The following is a 7,178-nucleotide window of genomic DNA, read 5'->3' on the forward strand; positions in this document are numbered from 1 at the left end:
TGATAAGGGACATTGTTCATCAATGCTACAAGTTGGTGCTAGTCTTTGATATGGTCAATTTTGCTGCAAACTATTTAGATAGTTGAGAAAATTAGGATCTGACAGGAAGTGGCAGTCAAAAAAGGCAGCCCCCATACTGAAATTTATGAAGTAGCACATATCTGTCATTTAGACTTTGAACAGCATATGATGTCATGTATTGTCTGATTCGTGTAGGAATCAAGACATTAATGGGCAAAACAATATCAATCTAAAAAAAAAATGGACTCACTGATGCTGATTTTCAGTGCAAGACCCAGATAAGTTCACTGGTGGGGATTATGAGATCTAAATGAATATACACGGGCGAAACAAATGCTTGTGAATATCGCAACTTTTGTGTGTCAAGAATTTCAGAAACCTTCTGTTCAAGATGGTGTATGTCACAACTTATCGGAAAGCAATGACTGGCCATCTATGTTGATGTCATCGGAGTATTGAGTCATGCCAGCTAAGTCTTGTTTCAAGGTGGATTCAAATCAACAGTAGGAGCGGAATGAGAAATTTCAACCTCTTGTTTGCAAGGAAACTGTGGTTATCCTATGATGGCCATTAGAAGGACCTACATGATAAATTCTTTGAATTAGAAAAGAGAAAGAAAACTCTAAGCAAACTTAGAATCATCCATTGATATCTCTTGTACTTACTTTTGAAGGCTTTACGGGGCTCGTGATCTTATCTGTCTTGAGCCAATAATTATTCTTCTCCCCATCGTGAATGGCATGTCTTTTCTCCAAAGAATCATGACATAAGGGATTTCGAGTTGGATGCTCTTCAACTTCGGGAAATATCGTAAATTCAAGAACTTTACTGCCTTTATTTAGAGGTGAAAATCTTATAATTGTTTCCATTAATCCATCTCAAAGTCCTTTCTATATACTGAACATTAGTCTAAAGATATCAGCATATGAATCTGTAGTGATTGTTGACATAAAATCTATTCCTAGAAATTGAATTTGATCTGATACCAAAACTTTGTAGTTTCTGCTTTGAAGTCACATCAAACCTGGAACTCCCAGTTGAAACACACCACCAATAGGTGCACCACACCCAAAACACAGGAAGGTTGTAGCAGCAACTCCTAAGCTGCATGCTGCTTAAAAACATAGTAATCCCGCGGGCTAACGCTCCTTATCAATCAATAGAAGGTGCTAGTGTGCTACGACTTTTTTTGAAGTGTCAAAATTTATGTGCACTAGTGCGTTATACAAATGAAAAGCGAAAATGAAAACAGCAACCTAAAGAGAACTATACAAATGAAAAGACCAAACAACTACCTAAGAGAACTATACAACTCAAAAGGACTTAACAACACCCCCGAGATGGGCAAGAGAAGAAGAAAAAGAAAGACAAGGGAGAGCAAGGGGAATGCAGAGGAGTCTCTGCAACTTTAGGCCAAGGCAACCACCCACCATCAGGTTCAAGGGACTCCAGAAGAGGCGGAGATGTGATCTTCATTGATCTTTAAGTAAACTGACCAATCTCTCACATTCTGGATAATTTGGGCGATAACCTCAATGAAGGTTCCTCTCTTTCCAGATATTCTAAAAAGAGGCCAATAAGGATAAACACCATACTGCAGTTAACTCTTTCCCAATCCTTCTGCCATGCCATGCAAACAATAGGTCCTCAATGCTACCTGCCATACCCAATGGCACTTGAAACTATATAGATTAGCATCCCAAATTTCAGCAGAGAAGGCAATTCATGAAGAGATGGGGGATGGATTCAGCCACATGAAGGCATAGCAGGCAGATGCTGGTGAGGATCATGCCATGACACAGAAGGTTGTCCACCATTAGAGTTCGGCCTCTTGCCAAGATCCAGATAACGGCTGAGACTTTTGGAGCACCACCATTAAACCAAAAGAAGGATGGGAATTCTGATTGATGAGTGGAATTGCGTCTCTTGATGAAATGCCAGAGATTTTGAGGAGCATTGGCCAGACGGAGCAGTAAGTCTTCCTGACCCGGAGAAGGTTGGATCCCTTGCAACAAGGACAACAACGTCGGCAGCTCTTCTGCTTCACTATCTGAAATGGCTCTCCTATAAGGAGGGCACCAAACTCCTGAACCAACGTAGGAGAAGCAATTAGAAACTGGAATATGAAAGTTAGAAGACACTCTTGCCTACGCAAGGACAGAAGTAGCCAGGGGGCAAATGGAAATCCAATTGTCCATCCAGAATCTTATCTGGGAAACCTTCCCTAAAACTGAAAGAAAGGCCTTCCCGAAAGAGAGACATGGTGGAGCATATGGCTTTCCATATAGAGGAAGCTCTCTACAAGGAGAATGGTTTGGTGAACCATCCTCTTGAATGCCATATTTGCAAGCAACAATTTTCCTCCACCTATTTCCAACCTATGTGAAAAAGCACCAAAGCCACTTCCCAAGAAGAGCCTGGTTTGCATCGGAAAGAACTCTAATAGCAACACCTTCCGAATGTGGTTTGTTGATACTTATGACTATCAAGAGTTGTTGTTCCAAAGATAAGAGTTTCTCTATCCTTGTCAAAACAAATGTTGGACAAAAAAATAATGAAAGAAAAGAGGGAAGGTTGAAAAGAGAGGCTTTGATAAGAGTCAAGTGTCCTCCTAAGGACAAACAACGGCTTCTTTCAATGATGGCATCCCATAGACGAGTTGTTAGCTTGCCAATGTAGAGGGGAAGACCCAAATAGGAGGAAGGAAAAGATCCAGTTTTGCATCTAAAGACCTCTGCCAATCTGGAGAGAGAGGAGGAAGAGATATTAATTCCTAGTAGTTCACTCTTGAAAATATTAAGCTTAGGCCTAACATAGCTTCGAAATAGTGAATAACTTTTCTAAGATTGGAAACGAACTTACTGATCTACCGCTAATCAATTCTAAATCCACTTGAACTAATTGGCAATCTACTCCCATCCTCTACTGGCTTGACTGGTTCCTTGTGTCCCCAGGCTTGTTGGAAGTTTTTCTTTTGGTCTCCCAACATAGCCTTCCTCGTCTAGTTTCAGATCAATGTCTGATTATGCTCGACTCTATGGAAGAAGGCACGAGGCTAAAACCTTTCAGGTTCGCGCTATCTTGGTAATGAAAAGGATGGATTCCAATCCCTAGTCTCAAACTAGTGGTTATCCTTATCTGTTTCTGGTAGTCCGGGTTTCATCCTGAGCTGTAAGCTCAAACTTCTGAAATATAATCTCATCAATTGGAGAAATGAAAATCGGGACGATCTCGAGACCGATGCCTCTTAACTCCCTTGCTCCTATTCAGGCTTTTTTTTAAAAAAAAAATAAAGATCAAGAAGCAAAAAACAAGAACAACAACGAGAAAGAGGTGCTGCGAAGGTGACCTGAGCAACTATCTAAGAAAATCCAAATTACAACCTTCAATTAAGAAACACAAGAAGCCCATTCCATGACGGGCGATTTAGACCTTTCGAAAGTTCCTTCCGCCAACTTCTTATCATTGTTGATACGCATTTCATTGTTCCCAAACAGTCCACGGGATTATGAGCAAAGCCATTCCCCAAAGCACTTTCTTCACTTTACCTAGGCTCACTCCATGCCAAGCAGACGAGAATCCACCGACTCTAGATGGACCACAACGTATGAAAATGGCCCAGCATGTCCACCTAGATTGGCACCACAAAAGGGTAATGATGAAAACATGGTCCATTGTTTCCACATCATGCATGCAAAGAATGCAAATATTTGGGATAATCATATATCGTTTCCGAAGGTTGTCAATGGTTAGAACTTTCTTCCTTCACCCAACCATCCAAAAGGACATTAGAACCAAATGAACCTTGTGCTCCCTAGCTCCCCTTGATAATCGCCCCTTCTCACGAGAGAATAAAACGATTTAACCATGAACTGCCCTAACTTGACAACTGTCCACATCAGCTTGTCCAGTTCAAAAGAGATCAGGGCATAAAGGTGGATGCACCAAAGATCTACATAATCAATTGCTTCCTCATCAAGAAGAAAACACCTACACGGTGGCTTCTAAATGCCCACACCTCCTATTTAGGAGAAACAATCTGCCACCATAATGGAGGGGTCCGGACGCAGAAAGAAAAATACTAGGGAAATCATCTTTTAAGAAGGATCGCACCCACACATCTTCCCAAAATCTGATTTATTGTTATTATTATTACTATTGACAACCGAAAAACTCACATTCCAAGAAAGACATCTTCACACAAAGCTGACCCTCTATAGGTTGACAAGTCTCTTATTCACCAACCCCCAATTGAGTTGTATTTGCTTTCAACTACTTCTTTCTAACCCTAGAGTCTCCAAAGTCATTTCTCGAGCAATGCAATATTCATGAATTTAAGGTCCTTAATGCCTGTTCCCCCTGCTTCATAGGTTCTACAAACATCGTCCCAACTCACGTCGTCTTCTCTTCTGCCCCTTGCCACAAGAAATCCCGCCTTAACTTTTCAAGTTTTGAAAGCACTGAGGCCAAGCATTTAATTAACGACATAAAATATAAAGGAAGGTTAGATCAGGCTGCTTTAATTAGTGTAATGCGACCGACAAGCAGAAGGTACTTCCTCTCGAATCTTTCCACTACCTTATCCTGAAAGTGTTTAGCTAGCTTTCCCACACAGATGCATCCCCAGAAACGAAGCCGAAAGAGCCCCAGGTGCACACCCAAAGACCTCTGCTAGCTGCTCCACCTCATTCGCCACCATCTGCACCTCATACATCCTACTCTTGGAAATATTATCTTTTAAGTCTAACGCCACTCAAAACATCTGACAGCAGTTCTCAACCTATCCACCAGTTAGAATGCAACATATGGTGGTGTAAGAAGAGTCTACGATGGATTGTAGTTTAACGGTCTCTAACTCCCGACCCAAATGGCCGTAAAAAACATAATGTCATAGTGCATGGTTCTTCATGATTGCAGTACAAGTGGCTTGCATGCACAGTTCCAAAAATGGAGTTAAAGGAAGATCACTGTGATCAAATGATCATCACTGTTATCAACAAACTGGTGTCCATGAATCAGAGGATAGGATCATTCAGCCAATCTTTTTTCTTTTTTTCTTTTTAACTGTGATGGGTTTAATGCAAGTTAATGTATGCCACCTCTACAATCCCTGAGTGTTTGCATATCAAACAATGATAACTGCCCTAACAAATAATATTTCAAGAACCATCGACAATAGCTAATTTTCTGTTAGCCCGCCTGATAAATATGAGTTTTCAGCAATTGCCTGAAGGTCCCAATCACTGCACTGTACTACACTGGCCAGACCAGGCCACTGAAGATGATTCTCTTCTGATCTCAACATTAAAGCTTGTCCTAGAAAACTATTAAAACTTGTGAGGTTGGTTAGTCCCACATGCACAAGGCATTCCGTGATGGCCGTTATGGTGTCTTGTTTTTTTTCATTGAAAAACTTGTATCCGTAACAACCGTTATGGTGCCCCTAAAATGGACCATTTGGGGGCCATTATGGCCTTTACGGGGCCATAACAGGCCATTACGGGTCCTTTTTTTTATGTAATGGCCTTATGACCCTATAACATGTAATGGTAATTCTTTTATTTTTATGTAACAGTGGTTACATCACACCATGCCTGCACTACACAACCACCATGCAAGCCTCCCCATGTGCCAATTTGGCCGTTGTGCAAACACCTGGATTGTCCATCGTAACTCTATAGATGCCCTGGCTAGAAAATAGGCCAGTCCACACCACTGCTTTTATTAACCCAAATTTATTAATTTTATATTAAATACAATATAAAACTGTGAATGCGTACAGTGATAGCATTCACCATTCGTACAAACAGTTTCTCAAGGGTTATATCATTTCAGATTCATGAATACTACCATGTTACATATACTTTGGATGCACTTGAATAACCCAAATTATTTGGCCCCTAACATGCCCCAGAGACTAGTCTAGGACACTTGGTCCATGTGAAGCTTTCCAACAAAACACCCAGTAAGCCTTTTTCACTTATGATTAATTCATATGTCGGAGTTTCCAGCAGTAGTCTTTCCTACCACCTAGCTACCACTTGGACTCGAATGTGTGATACGTTTTTATAATACTGGATTTTTTTTTTTAATGTACTCAACATTCTAAGGTAATTAAAGAAGTAAAGGATGGTCTAAACGAATGGAACTTAGGCTGTCCATACTTCTTAAGCTAATTTGGTTTCCACACTTTATATGCAATAAATTTCAATGCTTTTCTAAGATAGGTGGTCACACATGTGGCACAGTGGATGAGTATGGTATTTTAAGGTGGATGATGAGACAACGACGCTTGTGAATACATGAAGATGGACTTTCACAAGTGAAACACTCAAAGTTGGTTGGTCAGTCGAACAGGTTGTGTATGCTGCACATTGGTGCATATGAAACACTTAAATATGGACAATGGCCATATGACAGTTGTGGCAAATGCAAGTGTGGGGCACTTGAAAATGAGAGCAACACATGGTGCACTTGTCACATTAACACGTGGGGCATACAAGATGAGCGGTAGCACGTGTCACATTGGCACATGAATGGTGCTTTAAGATAGATGGAGGCACATGTGGCACATTTGCATATGTGGGGCACTCCAGCATAGACAGTTGCACGAATGGGGCATTTAGAAGATGAGAGGTGGGACATGTGCTTGTCATGTAGGGCGCTTTGTAAAGAGAGTGCTCATTTCCTCCATTTCTTGAAAATGGGGTTTCTTAATATGGGGTGAAAAAATGAAAATTTTCATGAATGAGAGGAAAATGGGAATGACATTTTCTAGAAAATTTGAAAAACAACCAAAATGCCATTTTCATGTGAGTAGTCTTTTCTAAATTCAGGTTTTAACAAATTCAACAAGCCCTTTGGGCTTGTTTGGATTCATGGAAAGCATCGGAAATGAAACATTATTTCTTAGAAAACCTTATTTCTACCAAGTTGTAGAAAAGGAAATTCTGTTTTCCATATTTGTTATTAAATAAGATTTCTTAGAAAAATTGTGATCGGTTTCCAAATTTATTGTTGATAAAATAAAAAAGAAAAATTTCCCGATAGTCATTGGCATGGACCGGATTTGCATGCGACACATGTGAGACATTTGAAGATGGCAGATAACACGTGGGTGCTATAGCTTAACGGTGTCACATATAACACATGAGGGT

The 7,178-nt window shown here is 40.4% G+C and overlaps 1 long non-coding RNA gene across 1 annotated transcript; it reads right to left on the reverse strand.

The window, feature by feature from the left end:
- LOC131228076 (uncharacterized) lies at positions 1-6,242 on the reverse strand. Its single transcript, XR_009162724.1, has 2 exons — positions 4,600-6,242; positions 1-601 (listed from the first exon to the last, which is right to left on the reverse strand). It is a non-coding gene; the product is annotated as an uncharacterized LOC131228076 (long non-coding RNA).
- Positions 6,243-7,178: the final 936 nt, after the last annotated feature.

This window comes from Magnolia sinica, chromosome 15, assembly GCF_029962835.1.
Source record: "Magnolia sinica isolate HGM2019 chromosome 15, MsV1, whole genome shotgun sequence".
Classification (NCBI taxonomy): Eukaryota; Viridiplantae; Streptophyta; class Magnoliopsida; order Magnoliales; family Magnoliaceae; genus Magnolia; species Magnolia sinica.